This window comes from Cydia amplana, chromosome 25 (genome assembly GCF_948474715.1).
Source record: "Cydia amplana chromosome 25, ilCydAmpl1.1, whole genome shotgun sequence".
NCBI lineage: Eukaryota > Metazoa > Arthropoda > Insecta > Lepidoptera > Tortricidae > Cydia > Cydia amplana.
Genome location: NC_086093.1, coordinates 3975593 through 3993138, shown reverse-complemented (window position 1 = coordinate 3993138; position 17546 = coordinate 3975593). Strand labels below are relative to the sequence as shown.

The 17546-nt window shown below is 39.7% G+C and overlaps 2 protein-coding genes across 2 annotated transcripts in view; both read left to right on the top strand.

The window, feature by feature from the left end:
- Positions 1 to 17546, top strand: part of LOC134659705 (GILT-like protein 1) — a 171948-nt gene that overhangs the window by 90764 nt on the left and 63638 nt on the right. The gene's annotated exons all lie outside the window — the stretch shown is intronic.
- The window catches only part of LOC134659712 (probable proline--tRNA ligase, mitochondrial), a 239363-nt gene that overhangs the window by 207188 nt on the left and 14629 nt on the right, over positions 1 to 17546 (top strand). The gene's annotated exons all lie outside the window — the stretch shown is intronic.

Here is a 17546-nt window from a genome sequence, read left to right as displayed (position 1 = left end):
GCTGCGCAATTGGAACTACTAAACGAATAGCTTAAGTAAATGGTTTACATTCTATCATGGTGTTTTATTCAATTACCCTTAACTTGCGCCAATCTGATGCGTGCGCGTAGACGTGTGCGTGTACGCTATATGTTAGAGCCGTGCATGCGGTGTGCCGTCTCTCATAAGGATCCATATATTACAACGCGCACGTTCACATCTACGCACACGCACGTGTGCACCGACCTTCAGAGGGACACTTTCGAATTAACACTATTATATCACAATGGTTAGTTCCCGATTGGCCGGATTCTTGTTTCTTCGAATATTCGGATTGTGACGTATTTAAGTACATAGGGCACCTACTGGAAATTTCTGGACTGGCCACTTATAACAATTAAGCAGCCCTCCAGTACCATCGGTCCATTTTCCCAATCTGTCTACTTTACCAAACGGTCTACTTTTCCGATCTGCCTAATTGCTTTTCTCAATCCGTCTAATTACCTATCGGTCCACTTTCTCGATCCGTCTAATTACCGATCGGTCCACATTCATCATTGGTCTACTTGACCAAATGGTCCGCTTTTTCGATCCCATGAAAAACATTTCATGTAAAATGTTGCCAAGACGAAACCACAAGGCTCGTACTGTCAAAAAGTTATCAGATATCTTGTAGAGCCAAGCTTCTAACTCTACAAGCCCTAACATCACAAACTGTACACCTTAGTCAAAATACGTGGCTTGGCCGTTTCGTTACTACAAAAACCATTGTATAATAAAAAAATATGAATAGACTTCACCTTCCGCCCATGTGACGGTAGCGAAACGGCCAAGCCACATATGTTGACTAAGGTGTAGAGTTTGTCATGTTAGGGCTTGCAGAGTTTGGCTCTACAAGATATCTGATAACTTTTTGACAGTCCAAGCCTTGTGGTTTCGTCTTGGCAACATTTTACATGAAATGTTTTTCATGGGATATTGTTTACTGGAATGATCCCAGACATTTTGTTCGTTGTAGTCACAAAACGGTAATTTGCTGCAACGCAATCAGTTATATTTGATTAAATACTGTCAGAACAATGGCGGTGTCTCACTCGCACCTGTTACAATACTAATATGTCGGTCCTCTGTCGTTTACACATATTGACTTGGCATTATGTTGGCACTAAGCGTTTTTGGTATTCTGAGAAACTGGTGGTTTGCGTGTAAAAAAAATACATTTCGCGAATCGCAAAATGAAAATTCGCGAAGTTGGTTCTATGCTACGAAACGAGTGAACCAATGTCGAAAGTAGACAACGTGCTCAACTAGACAGATCGGGAAAGTGGACCGTTTGGCAAAGCAGACAGACCGGGAAAGTGGACCGATGGTAAAGTGGACACATCGCGAAAGTGGATCATTTGGTAAAGTACACAGATCGCGAAAATGGACCCTTTGGTAGACAGATTGGGAAAGTGGACCGATGGTACTGGAGGGTTAAGCAGTCGTCTCATACCTATATCAGAATCCAGAAACTTTCAGTATAACCTACAAGTAACCCCAGGGAAACAGGAATCCGGGCGAATCTGGAACTAACCGTCACAATATTACAAGGAAATACAAAATTGATGACTACCTAACTATAGATGGTCAAGCAAATCTTATCAGTAGAAAAAGGCGCGAAATTCAAATTTTCTATTACCTTCGCGCCTACATTTTTCAAATTTGCCGCCCGTTTCTACTGACAAGATCGGCTTGACCAACTATTATTATCCATTCGGAATCCCAATCCCAAATGAAGGCAGAAGGTAGAAAGTGGTAGTGCTTAGTCTAACCAAACTAACTTCTGCACCGACTCCTTATATATTCATTGCAATTTAACCTTTTCAACGCCAAGAGCCACTAAAGTGGTCGAGTGCTGTCGTGCCCATGACGCCAACAGCCACTAAAAAGGCTATGACGGACGCTGTCAAAGCAATTTTCCTGCTGACAGATAAGGTTTATTTTCGCTCTTCATATTGCAACCATTTGGCGTATAAGCCACATTTTAGCATGGGACGAAAAGCGTTGAAAAGGTTAACGTTTATGCTATCATATGTATGTACAGTCAGCATCGTATAGTAGGTAGCATCCAAAACATTGAAATAGTTCGGTACACCATATTAACCTTTTCGACGCCAACGACGAATATATCCCACAGGTACAACGCCACAGACAGATTAATCCGACAACGCCAAAGACAGACCACAGAGCAACATAGACCAACGTGTATATGCATAAAGTTCAATTTCAGTTATGACACTTCGGTGATGTGGCGTCCGAGTGATAGTTTTGTGTTTGACACGGCGTTGAAAAGGTTATATGGCGTACCGAACTATTTGAATACTTTGGATGCTACCTACTATATGACGCAGACTGTACCTCCACTTTGTCATTACTAATGATATGCAGAGTTATCTTGGGCCGACTACACCCTAACAACTAGAAACAAAAATCCGGCGAATTATTTAGAGTTTAGACGATGCGAGAACTCGCATGCGAGTTTTATTACATTGCGGTTTTTGACCGGTCGGTTGAATTGGACGTAACCAACAGTCCGCATTGTAACTAAAATTGCATGGGAGTTCGCGCGCCGTCTAAATCAGCCTAACAGTAGGAACATGGACCTAGGTCATGGTCTAGCTAGGTGATTCTAGAATACTAACTCAAATATTTACTCTATGAGTAGGAAGCCAAGGATACGGAGATTTGTGGAGTCGTCATGAAAAGAAGTTAGACCAAGATAAGTTGCAACGATTTTGATAGCAGTGTAAGACTGTAAGTGTTTTATATAACCTATACGTCATAGTTTCATAGAAGTTTGACGTTCAAAATAACGCACTGCGGGTGCTATCAAAATCGTTGCAGACTTAGGTATCTTGGTCTAACCAAATTTTCTAATGGGAGGTCAACCGTTCGAGGAAACTCTAATATTAGTAATTACTCTCTAAGTAAGTATGAAATTAAAGGTAACTAGCATGTAGATTGGCAAATCCAACCCAACTAAATAAGAACAAAAACTATACTCATCCCTTTTGGGTGCTAGTACTAGCGTAAGGCAAAGAGATTAAGATTCTCTGTCTATGTTTGAAATGAGACAGTCCCTGGCCAAACTATAGATGTGACGTTATCTATGAAAAGGGACCTTATTGTCGATGGCGCTTACGCCTTTGTATAGCAAGTATAGCTGGTCAACCAAATCTTGTCAGTAAAAAAAGGCGCGAAATTCAAATTTTGTTGACAAGATTTGGTTGACCAGCTTTATCATGGTACTACCTTACAAAAATGACACTTCCTACAAAACCGAAGTTTGACAGCCATTCAGGGTGTAATCATGCTATCCCTTTCTAATGTATCGCCGTATCCCTCTTGGCTATTTAGGGTTGTCAAAATTTAAGTTATTATCTAATCTGCACGCAAAGGGAAGTCAAGTTGTGCCAACCCTTGCTATAATTGCTCGGAGCAATGCTGGACGATCGAGGCCGAGAAAGGAGGAGTGTCGCCCCACTGCTAGTACTAGCGTCGTAAGACAAAGACAGTAGGTATGATTCTCTCGCTCTATGTTTGAAATGAGACAGTTTAATATTTTAACATTCTGGATTTACTTTTTATTTAGGTATTATTAAAAAACATAGCATAATGAAAGCAAAAAAATATTGATTGATTGATATACAAAATATTCGCCAAGGTGAAGACAATTTGTTGGCGAATAGTGCGCTCTCAAATATTATATATGTACTTTCTAAGTTATAACTATTTACATAGCATAGATGTTTTCACGGTGGGCGGTGGGCGCGGCGGAGCAAAAAACAGTCACATTGAGCTTTTTTTGTAGTCCGTTCAACATCATTTTTATTAATTCATACAGCAAAATGGAATTTAAAACATCTCATTCGAAAGCGTTTTGCGTTAAACATGGCGATTAAAAAAATATTCCAAACTTTTTTTCATTTCGCGGTACGCGTTTGCCGCCATAAAGCGTTTCGTTGCTGCAATGTTTTACGCCTAAACAATGTCGTCTAATTGCTTTGCGAGTGTTCGCGCGTTTTAATATTTTTAATGTATCTACGCGGGTTCATGTCCGTTATTTTTACGGGAAAGTTATCGTGAGGCGATAGTTGACAACTATTTTAGTATCTAATGCTGGTAAAATGCGTTGCCCCTCAATTTAAACACAATCAAATATTTCATATTTATAAAATACCTAAGTACCTACTTGTATTTTACATAGAATGATTATAAAACAATAGTTTTTTATGGTGCCCTATTGATATTCCGAGAAAAATTACGTCGATTTTTGTTTCGCCGACATCGATTCGCCGACGGGTTGTTTGGCAGAGTAACGATTGGCCGAATCTCATTACGCATAATAGTCGTTTGCGAGTGTAGTCAATAAGCAGAACATTGATACGCATATTTACTATTCGTAGAATAATCATTTATTAACTGTCATAATTACCCGAGAAACCATTGGTCGAAACACAATAGGTCGAATGTTCATTTGGCATATTATTGACTAGCAGAACTTAGAATATTCTTACCCCCGGAGTTACACACAATGTTTTTCATCACACTTCCGAAGAAAGAACTAAATTTTAATCGAAATAGTTATAAACTAAGGTGAGAGTTCAAATATTTTGATGAAGTGTACCTGATGATGATGATTGTTTTGATGATAATGATGATGATTTACTTTAAGTAATATGTTCAGCGATTACTCCGGCACCCATGGTCCGATTTGAGTAAGTTACCTTCGTGGTATTCCCATAATAATTTTGATTCTGATCTGATGTTGGAATCCATTAGGAATTGACGGAACTCCTAAATTTTTAAAGGTATGTGTATTATGATTTCGGTATTTTCTAAAGTAACTCAAGCATTTCCTCCCGAAATCCACCAATTTTATGTGGTGCAATTGTAGCCTCACGACGAGCCTGACACTACATATTCGCGATTTCTTCGTAACTTACTTTATATACATATATGTATACCTACTTAACGCATTTAATTAAAAAATGATAATATTTTATATCATCCTTTTGTTGCGAAAATAAAAAATTACCTATATGTATAATGTGAAACGTTATTCGACTAAACATTGCTTAAACGAAACAGTTACTCTGCCAAATGGAAATCATCCGATAATAGTTCAGCTAATTTACACACAAGCGAACTGAACTGTATGTGAACTAAGAGTTTACGTAACGTTAGTCGACCAAAAGTTACATTTACAAATAAATGACTCTGCGAAACGATGTTCGGCGAATCGTTGTCGGCGAATCGATAATCTGCTAAAAGTTTCTCGGAGAATCATTAGGTACCCGGTTTAACCATCGCAGCGCTCAAGATTCCATTTATTTATTTTCTAATCCTCGCTTTTCTGTATCTGAAAATTAACACGAGGGGTAAACAAAACATTTGCTCTCTAGTTTTAAACAAATAAAAAACGGGTACCTAATGATTCTCCGAGAAACTTTTAGCAGATTATCGATTCGCCGACAACGATTCGCCGAACATCGTTTCGCAGAGTCATTTATTTGTAAATGTAACTTTTGGTCGATTAACGTTACGCAAACTCTTGGTTCACATACAGTTCAGTTCGCTTCTGTGTAAACTAGCTGAACTATTGTCGGATGATTTCCATTTGGCAGAGTAACTGTTTCGTTTAAGCAATGTTTAGTCGAATAACGTTTCACATTATACATATAATTTTTTAATTTCGCAACAAAAGGATGATATAAAATATTATCATTTTTTAATTAAATGCGTTAAGTAGGTATACATATGTATATAAAGTAAGTTACGAAGAAATTAGCGAATATGTAGTGTCAGACTCGTCGTAAGGCTACAATTGCACTACATCAAATTGGTGGATTTCGGGAGGAAATGCTTGAATTACTTTAGAAAATATCCAAATCATAATACACATGCCTTTAAAAATTTAGGAATTCCGTCAATTCCTAATGGATTCCAACATCAGATCAGAACCAAAATTATTATGAGAATACCTCGAAGGTAACTTACTCAAATCGGACCATGGGTGCCGGAGTAATCGCTGAACCAGTGAACGCATATCGCGCTGAACATATTACTTAAAGTAAATCATCATTCATCATCATTATCATCAAAACAATCATCATCATCAGGTCAAAATATTTCATCAAAATATTTGAACTCTCACCTTAGTTTATAATTATTTCGATTAAAATTTAGTTCTTTCTTCGCAAGTGTGATGAAAAACATTGTGTGTAACTCCGGGGCTAAGAATGTTCTAAGTTCTGCTAATCAATAATATGCCAAATGAACATTCGACCTATTGTGTTTCGACCAATGGTTTCTCGGGTAATTATGGCAGTTACTAAATGATTATTCTATGAATAGTAAATATGCGTATCAATGTTCTGCTTATTGACTACTCTCGCAAACGACTATTATGCGTAATGAGATTCGGCCAATCGTTACTCTGCCAAACAACCCGTCGGCGAATCGTTGTCGGCGAAACAAAAATCGGCGTAATTTTTCTCGGAATATCAATAGGGCACCGTATAAAGATACATGCAAATCTCGTCCTTAGGTAAGCGACAAAGATTCGACACATTTTTAACTTACCCTATGTCCGCGAGGAAAGTAGGTAAATCATGTATCAGACCGTCGCTTCAAAGAATACTTAAAAAAAAAACGATTTGTAATACTTTCACATATAAATGTGTAAAATGGACACGCGCACCCATATTGTCCACACGCGGTCAGGACATCTCTTATTTTTGCCACAAAATGGCGATTTAATGCGACCAAGCGATTTGAAATATTGTCACGTAGCTCCGCCGTACCGTTAGGAATGCTTTTTACGTTTTTTAAGCAAAAGTAGTGTGCATTTTGGATTTTGCGGACAGAAATTAAAATCGTGTTATAGGTACCTACTGTGAAGCGCTGGTGGCCTAGTCGCTTTTCAGTGAAGGAAAACATCGTGAGGAATCCGGACTAATCCCAATACGGGCCTAGTTTACCCTCTGGGTTGGAAGGTCAGATGGCAGTCGCTTTCGTAAAACTAGTGCCCACGCCAATTACTGGGATTAGTTGCCAAGCGGACCCCAGGCTCCCATGAGCCGTGGCAAAAATGCCGGGACAACGCGAGGAAGATGATGATGATGATAGGTACCTACTGTAAACATGTAGTTAGGTCAGGGATAAAGTTATTAGAGGTTCACAGCTACATAGGTCTCAAAACATAGGTAGATGAGTACAATCTACAATTTAAACATTCAATCAAATAATGATATGGCCATATATTCGTTAATGACCATCGAACAGAGAATCAACTGGAAGTGCCGCTATTGCCATGATAAACCTTCTATTTCAAAGAAATTGAAGAAATCGATTACGCCTTTGAGCAAACCGAGTACATCAAACGCAATCGTGACCCCTCTCGACTGCTCTAATTCTAGTTCAACCCGACGGCAACCCGACCTTAGTCTAGACGATTCTAGCGTAGAAAATTACGCTTTCAATGAGCTCGCTCGTGAGATGAAGGCCTTAAGAGATGAGATAAGACTTCTGAACAGCCGATTCACTAAAATAGCAGACACCCTCCACCTCTGTGAAAACTGCAATGCTAAACTGGATCCCTCTGAGAAAAATATGAAATCTGTTAAGACCACAAGCACCAACCAAGCTCCGTCTCAATCTGCCGAAACAAAGCAAGCACACAGTACTGCTAAGCGTAACCTCATTAAACCAAATAACAACGCATTAGTGCAGGTCAATTCTACTCCTCTTACCATTCCAAACCAGATTAATCATCCTTCTAAACATCCTGTTATTTGCGAAAATGTTGAGAATGGTTCGCCACCTGCAAGCTCTGGAATCGCCCTTCAATCCATCGCAATGCGATCGGCATTAATAAGGGAGAGCGATAAGAAAACCTCTACAAGCAAAGACCCTGTTTTAAAAGTACACCACATGAAATCCATACACTGCACAGCCGGTCCAGATGTCACTGCCTTAAAAGCTGCCGACTCTTTCAAGCTTATTCATCTCTGGAACATGGCATCAGACCGTAATGAAGTACTAACATACCTTCGACAACTTTGTCCGTCTGGAAACTGTTCAGTTGACGAATTAAAATCCAAAGGTAACTACAAATCCTATAAACTCACCATTCCGGAAGAATATACCGATACTTGTCTCTCTGCTGATGTGTGGCCTCTCAACGCAAGAATTAAACCGTGGACTTTTTTTCGAGGCTCTCACGTACCCGAAAACTAAAACACCCAGCTTTCCTAGCGCAAGTTACCCAGATCACTGCACTCAACACCTTAACATTATTTACCAAAATGTAAGAGGACTCAAGACCAAACTTCAGCACTTCAAACACGCCCTCATTTGTCAGGATGCAGACATCGTCGCAGTTACCGAGACCTTTCTTGACAATTCCATAGGAGATGCTGAATTAGCTCCTAATGGATGGACTGTATTTCGTCGTGACCGCCCCAATCGACGTGGAGGAGGAGTATTGCTCTCTGCCCGACCCGGCGTCACACTACAGAGACATATTGATCTTGAGACAAAAGGCGGCGAAGATCTGTGGTGCTCTTTCTCTCTAAACAACTTAAAATTTTATATAGCTGTTGTTTACATGCCTCCACACTCTACGGACTGTGCTTATATGGATTTATTTCATACAATTGAAACTAAGGTTGAAAGCCTCGCCAAACCTTTTGTGATACTGGGAGATTTAAATTTAAATAGCGCATCTGTAAACATCTGTACCTATTATCATTACTTTTTAAATTATTGTGACATATCTGATCGAAATAATGTTCTAAATCTCTTCGGGAGCAAACTTGACGTAGTTTTGGTGCAAAATTCTTTCACAGCAAATGTTCATAAAGCAACTGGTGACGGTCTGGTCCCCCACTCTGATGCTTACCATCCACCTCTCGAAATCTTAATTCAACATGCTCTATCTCGCTCTAGGCAAGAGTCCTGTCTTTACCCCAGTAATTTCGACACTTCGAGAGACTGGAATTTTGCTAAAGCGGATTACGATTTACTCTACCAAAGGCTCCAAAATAACAATTGGTCTCTTGTCTATCAATCCTCAGATGTCGATAGTGCTGTTACTGCTTTTTATCGTTTAATTTACAGTATATTTGATGAATGTATCCCTAAGAAGGTACGATCGCAAAAAAATACTAGATGTTATCCTGTTTGGTATACATCTGAAATTATTAAACTCATTTCCAAAAAAAGTTACCAACACAAAATGTGGAAGTCTACAAATGATTTGAAGTTTTATAATTCATTTAGCCAGCTAAGAACTCGCGTAAAGGTGCTCTCAGATAAAGCTTACAAAGATCACATTCAACTTCTTCAAAAAAACATCAGAGTTAATCCTCAACAATTCTGGAATCATATCCGCAGTTTGAAAACAACGGGCGGATTTGAAACCTCCGTTTCATACAAAGGCGAAGAGTGTAAGGGTGTTGACACTGCGTTAGCTTTCTCCCACTTTTTCTCTAGTGTCTTTTTACCAGATATCCCACTTTTAGACTCCGCTCTTACCATAAAAAATGATTCGTCCTGTTCAGCTACTCGAATTGACATTAAGGAAATATCTTTGGATGATATAAATAAAGCAATTAATAAATTAAAACCCAAATCCGCGATTGGTCCAGATAATGTGCCTCCGTATATCATTAAAGCTGGCAAGAAATTCTTGCTTCATCCTATCTACTACATTTTTAAACTTAGCATAACTACCGGTACATATCCTACTGCATGGAAAATCTCACGTGTAAAACCCATTCCGAAAACTAAAGACTCTTCCAAAGTTGAAAACTACCGTCCTATTGCTATTCTCTCTTCTTTAGCCAAAGTTTTCGAATCTATTCTACATCAAAAAATCTCTGTCCAAATCAGCCCATACCTCAGCGACAGTCAACATGGATTTCGCCCTAAACGTTCGATTAACACAAATTTATTATCACTAACAGATTTTATTTCCCATCACCTTGATCTAGGTTTACAAGTAGATATAATATATTTTGATTTTCAAAAAGCATTTGATCGTGTCGACAATGACATCCTTTTGGAGAAACTCACCGCGTTTGGCTTCACTCCGCAACTACTTAAGCTTATTGCTGACTATTTTAAAGATCGAAAACAGTTTATTCGTCACGGATGTTATGATTCACCTCCATATCATACCCGTTCTGGAGTAAGCCAAGGCTCGATTCTTGGTCCTTTGTTTTTTATTTTAATGATAAACGACCTCGAAAATGTAGTTCAACACTCTCGCACATTACTCTACGCTGACGATCTGAAGCTAATTCGTTGCATAAATAACTCCACCGACTGTGACCTACTACAGCAAGATATTGATGCACTGCTCCACTGGAGTAAGAAAAACAAATTACTCTTTAATCTATCTAAGTGCAGCGTAATGACTTTTAGCCGTGCTCACTCTCCATTTCATAATGATTATTTGCTAGACCATATTCCACTCACTCGGGTTAACACAGTTAAAGATCTTGGCATAATGTTTGACTCTAAACTTACTTTTAACGAGCATATAACATCTCTCGCTAAAGATTGTTATAAAAAACTGGGCTTCATCATCCGTAATTCAAAAAACTTTAATGATCCCAAAGTAGTTCAGCTATTATACATTACATTAGTTAGAACTAAAATTGAATCGGGCTCTTTAATCTGGAACCCGCATGAAAAATCCTACACCTTGCTTTTAGAAAAGGTACAGAAAGCTTTTCTCCGCTTCTTGTATAAAAAAACTTACGGGTATCTTTTGCACCTGACTGCGACTTGTTTGCCGACCAAAGTCGTAAACTTTTTAAAGATATTTTACGTTTTTGCGAATTAAACATGCAATAGGTAGCTTATTAATCGCTTTATTATTACTTACTTAATTTTAATACTTAATTTTACAGTGCATTGGTGTTAGCTGTAATGCTGTAAAATTTGTTTTCAATAAATATCAATATCAATATCAATATCAATTTTTCATTTTATTTCATTACGCGGTACATAACATACATTAACCTGTCAGAAATTTAGGTCAGCTTATATTAAGTAGGTACAATTAAGTACAATTACTGGAAGCCGGCGTAACGGGGATTCGTAACTTATATAGGTAAACTTGGAACACCCTGCACTAATCGATTTAGTCTTACCTAGCAAAGCTTAGTATGTACTATGCGAAGATATTGGGTTTACTTTAATATACATACATAGAAAGCAGAAAAGTGTGCGTACTCATCAAGTCATCACACACAAATTCCCCTACCAGGATTCGAACGCGTCCTGCGTTCTACTACTAGTTAATATACCGATCTACAGCTACCCTTCATTCTGCGTGGTCTAACATGCACTTGGCCGGTTTACCTAACCAAGAGATGTAACTATCGGGTAGGTATACTTGGTCAACCAGATCTTGACAGTAGAAAAAGGCGGCAAATTTGAAAAATGTAGGCGCGAAGGGATATCGTCCCATAGAAAATTTGAATTTCGCGCCTTTTTTTACTGACAAGATTTGGTTGACCAGCTATATATATAGGTATGCAGTGATCAACGTTCTTTCACTAAAGGGGCCCACTGACTACCAGTCTGCCGGACGGTATCAGCCTGTCAGTTGTTCGGAGCTGTCAAATTTTTGTTCTAACTGACAGGCCGATACCGTCCGGCAGACTCGTAGTCAGTGGGCCCCTTAATAAAGTGCCGACTAATTATGTCGCTGACTAATCGCCGACCCGACCACAAATGAGGCCGGATAGTCGGCTTTCCCGACTAGTCGGTACATCCCTATCCCTAGTATGTAGGTACCTATTGACCTTATTTTGCCTTCGATAGAAAATATAAAATTGTGAAACCGATATTGTAGGGAATGTTTGCGATGTAACCTCTAACCCCGTATTTTCTGGCTCACTGGCTCCTAAACAAATTGTTGAAAAAACCATTCCAGTTCCACGCACGATTTCCCTCAGCTGCCGGTGACACTTGTCATTTTTCCCGCCGAAACAATACGCCGAGCAATAACCAAACGCCAGATGCAAGATGGCGCGTGACTTTAGATTTGACCGCTTATTTTTTAATTTTATAAAATTTTCTTGCTTTTCGTGGTCTTACTGGATCTTAGGACTTAAGCAGACATAGAAGTTATTGTGGCAAAATAAAGTGATTGACTAAATGAAATATTGACATGTCTATTATCGAAAGTTAGAGTTAGACCAAGAAGTCTGCAGCGATTATGAATTATGATAGCCCACGCAGTGCAAGTGTTATTTTAAACGTCAAACTTCTATGAAATGATGACGTACTTATAAATAACACTTGCACTGCGTGGGATATCAAAATCCCCCCTCCCCCCCTCTCGCCCTCTGGTGTTGCAGGTGTCCATGACTTCCATGAGCGACGGTAATGGCTTACCATCAGGCGATTAGTCTGCTCCTTTGCCTCCTATCATAAAATCATTAAAAATATATATATGGCTAGAGCCAGACCAAGAAAAGTCTGCAGCGGATTTGACAGCCCTCGCAGTGCCAGTGTTATTTTAAACGTCAAACTTCTATGAAATTATGACGTGTAAATAACACTTGCACTGCGTGGGCTATCAAATCCGCTGCAGACTTTTCTTGGTCTGACTCTAGTCATATACGTAAACGCGATCTGGCGTTGAAACATTAGTCCCATCGAATCCCGTCAGCGGTGGTGTTTAATGGCGTATAAACCAGATAAGCGCTGTTATGGCTGTGTCTAGTCTGGCAAAAAGGAAAGGATCCGGAAACCGGAAACATAGCAGTTAATTATACCGGAAACGAGGGCGAGTTTGCTGTAGTGTTATCAGCTGAAAAAATGTAAAGTAAAAGTAAATTTTTATTTTTAAAATCGGTTACATTTAGATCGATTTAGTGGATCACACTAGGCTAAGCCTAGCTGTCCCGTGACTCCACGTTAGCGCATTAACAAAATTTCGGAAACTTTCCATATTTGTGTATGGGTATAGAATTTTTCCAAAAGTTCCGGCGAAAGTATCAAAATAATAACCCCTAGAAAGACCAACATTACGGCGATGCGAACCAACAACAATCTTTGCATATCTGGTAAACTAAATCCGGTGTAATTAATTAGAGAAATCCCACTAATCACGGTACACTTGGAAGCATTAAATTTGCGCCCAGGTGCTGGCTGAGTAATTCATCGTGCCCATCGTGGTTGATTGATGAATGCGCACGCATGCCGGCGGACCTTATACATACTTAAATTATGAGTCTTTGCGTAGCTACTGTACAAAACATACCCGAATGAAGGATGACTCTCGTTAGACCGGGCCGTGTCCGGGCCGGAGCTTCGTTTTCTATGGAAAGCATTACGTGATCTGTCATAGAAAAGTAAGCGCCGGAAACTCCGGCCCGCGGACACGGCTCGGTCTAACGTGAGTCATCCTTAATAGACCAAATTGACGTACAACATTAAAGTTTTAAGTTTTTCTCTTTGTTCAAAGCTACAAACCCCGACACGGGTAGGTATTGGTTTGTTCCTAGTTCGTCGTATTCCTGTTTCGTCGTATTCCTGTTTCGTCGGATTCCTGATTCGTCGTATTCTTGTTTCGTGGGAATTATATACATATAATTAAATATGTCGTGCAGTAAACCAGTATTTACTACCTAAATATGAAGATTTAATGTGATCACCAGTGATCGTACTTTTTCTAGCATTTTTAGCACATTTCGACGAATCAGGAATCCGACGAAACAGGAATACGACGAACCAGGAACAAACCGTATTGGTCAGTTTTAACCTTACCTAACATATCCCTTCAATATCCTATTCTAATACCTAGGTACTGTGTACTTAGGCACACTTATAGGTAATGATTATACAAAACGTAATATAATATCATCACTACATACATAGTATAAAACAAAGTCGATTCCCGCTATCTGTCTGTCCCTTAGTCCCTATGTATGCTTAGATCTTTAAAACTACGCAACGGATTTTGATGCGGTTTTTTATAAATAGATAGAGTGATTCAAGATTAAGGTTTATGTGTAATTTGTTAACCTGTGCGAAACCGGGGCGGGTCGCTAGTCCTATATGTAACGTTATCCTATGCCTATGCCTATGGATGTGTTGGTAACGTTCATGTTGTAGGATGAAAGTATCTCTTTGTTCTTTGTTCGAAACTATCCGTGTACACGCTGACCCGACACGGGTACCCCGGTTTTTGCGGAGTTCCATTACCCGGCGCCAAATGACCTGTGAACTGATAACGCGGCGCGAGCGACAGGAGGGAGCGGAGACTTGGAGGATATAATCAAACGGAGACGCCATGTCTGTAATTTTCTGTACAAAACAGTCTGCCGATTTTTGCGGGGGAGGGGAACGTCAAATGTATGCGTAACGTAAAAATAGCCATGTCAGATAAACGTCAGTCCATACATTGTGTATGACCGTTGGCCGCCTATTTTCGACAGAGGGGAAAGCCTGTTAATGGCTACTCCGTTTAGTTGTATCCTCCAAGAGCGGAGAGGAAGCGGAATCAACTTTAAGCGGAGTCCAGACGAGAAAATTTTTCGCTAATCTGATGAAATTGTCCGATCGAATCAGGCCGTGCGGACGCAAACTCCAATTTGATTCCCCGATAGTAACACCAACTAGTGATTCGTAGTTAGAAGCCGGGGTTTTAAAATTGGTGATTAAATTACACAATTTAGTGAGAACAAAGGGGCTAAGTTGTTGTTAAAGCCCCACTCACTAGAATCATGAGCGTAGCGAGTGGCTTACATAGTGGATATTTGAGCGATAGAGATGCACATAAGATTTGCGATTGCGAGGTTTGCGCTAATAGCTGGTTGTTGTTGGACCTATAATATAACGTAAGAAAAAACCGGCAACTTTTCTGTGAGAATTATGTTTGGATACATTTTTTTAAGATTTTCATCATCGAAATTATGAGAAGTAGAAAATTTTAACTCGTACTAAACAAAATTGACCTCCTGTGAACTGCAAATTTCGCTAATAGCTTGTAAATTGGGCTATAGGCCCGCCGCAGGATCATTCCGAGCTGTATTTCACTTATCGCGGGTTAAGCGATTTGCGCTCCGCTGGCTCTAATCAACCGTGGTCTACTGTACACTGTGCCACAATGCCGCAAATGTGGCATGCGGCAAAGGTAAAGTCAGCTGAATGAATAATTGCTGGTATGCTGAATATTGCATATATGTAATATATGGTTGATTCTATAAGGTTGGTATTAAAGGTACTCAGTGGCGTAGCGTGTACCAATCTCTAGCCGTGGGCGAAAACCACATCGGCGAGGCCCTTTTCAATGTGTTTTCCCAAGGTAATAAACAGTTTGGCTTGTTGAGGCCCCCCTAAGTGCGCCTAGCTACGCCACTGAAGGTTCTTCCCCAGTTGATTACCGCAACACCAGAATCGAGCGATGTTACTCATTTAGTACCTTGATTCAACTAAAAGCCGTAACAGACTACCGCACCGCACCGCGACCTTGGTGTGGTCAAAATATCTCTTTCTCGGTCTAACTTATAGCTGTGTCCTTAACGCTCATACGGTGACCACATTACACACTATCGATATGTGTGATGCTGCACCGCACCAAGATCACGGTGATAGTCTGTAACGGCTTTAAAACTATAACTGGTCAACCAAATCTTGTCAGTAAAAAAAAGGCGCGAAATTCAAATTTTCTATGGGACGATATCCCTTCGCGCCTACATTTTTAAAATTTGCCGCCTTTTTCTACTGTCAAGATCTGGTTGACCAAGTATAGCTGTGTTTTTCCTATATGTAACCGTTCAAAGTTGCCACAAACACTGCATGTCGCACAGTGTCTCCCGTCCTTAAGCGGGTCTTTTCGACGCGTGAGCAATGTCATTATCTGATGATTAACACTTTGGAAGAATACGGTAATGAACTTAATGGAGTGCACCGATTTCTTTCACAAATCAGTGAATTTTCGGCCTTTTCTTTTGAAGTAAAGGGCGCTTAATATTTAATGATGGAACCTAAAGCATGAAAAGGTTTTTGTTCTGAGAACGTCGAGTTGGTTATTTAAAATATAAGGTATCTTCATAATGACTCTAGTCAGGGCATTACCTGTAGGCAACTAGGCAAGGATCGGAACCGGTTTTTCGCAAACTCTTCGAAATAACCATAGATTATATTTCGAATTATTTTATACCTACTCCAAATCAGTTGTGTTTTAGGTAACCACTTTGTAAGTTCGTATTATTATATTGCCCAATTAGAAATGAAATAATTAACAAAGAACGAAAAAATAGCGTTTTCGTAAAGTTTTCGTTCCCATACAAAAAATACCGGTATCCGATCCCTGCCTACAGGACAGGTATGTGCATTTACGTAAATAGTCACTTATAACAACAACAGAAAAGAAAAGTCTGCAGAGATTTTGATAGCCCACGCAGGACAAGTGTTATTTTCAACGTCAAACTTCTATGAAATTATGGCGTGTTAATAACACTTGCACTTAGGGTTGCCAGATGGTCGGGATTCGGCGGGATTCTCCCGATTTTTAGCATGTGTCCCGATTCCCGACAAAGTGAAAATTGTCCCGAAAAACAGCATCACGTTATAAAACAATAATTTCAAGTTCTGAACTGTCGTCGAGCGAACCAGCGACCCGCGTCGATCCCGGCAGCGCGCACGCGGGCCGCGCGTGGCGAGATTGGGCAGAGCAGCTGACGTAGTGCCAATAATGTATAATATCGTTGTTTTTAATACAATTAATTTAATTTGAATGCTTCATTTTCCCGACTTAAGGCCCAAAATCCCGAAAAATGTGTATTTTTTCCCGATAATAGCGCCTTTCGATCTGGCAACCCTACTTGCAGTGCGTGGGCTATCAAATCGCTGCAGACTTTTCTTGGTCTAACTCTAACAATTTGGCTATGTGTGTACTTAATATAATGTTTGAACTTGGTGGAGGAATTAAAAGCGATGATGGCGTCATAGCTGTGGCAAAACTGTAAAATTTTGTCACATAGTTTCATGAAAAAATTACCAAAAATCTAGTTTACGTTTACACAAAACACAAAATATGATGAAAAATTAATTGGGAGTATTACTGCAATGATTTGTAGTAAGTATACCATAAAGTAAGTTATACATACTAGGCTTTAAACAGTTTTTTGACATGTTTTCCCTATGACTTTGATGCATCAAGGCGGTTTGTTTACTGGTGGCCTACCGCGAAACGCGAAAATCGAAATTTCGTTATCCGAGGGCCTACCGCGAACCACGTTCGACGTGTTGCCTCCCTGTCACACTTACGTATGAACTTACAAGTGCGACAGAGAGACAACACTTCGAACGTGGTTCGCGGTAGGCCCTCAGAAACCGAACTTTCGATTTTCGTTTTTCGTGGTAGACCCTAGGTAGGCCCTGTGATTGTGCTATGACGCCCTCTGCGCAGAGTTTTACGTAATATTCCCTACATATTTGTAAAAAATACCCCAAATGTGTGTCATTATATTTTTGAAGTGAAAGCTTCTTTA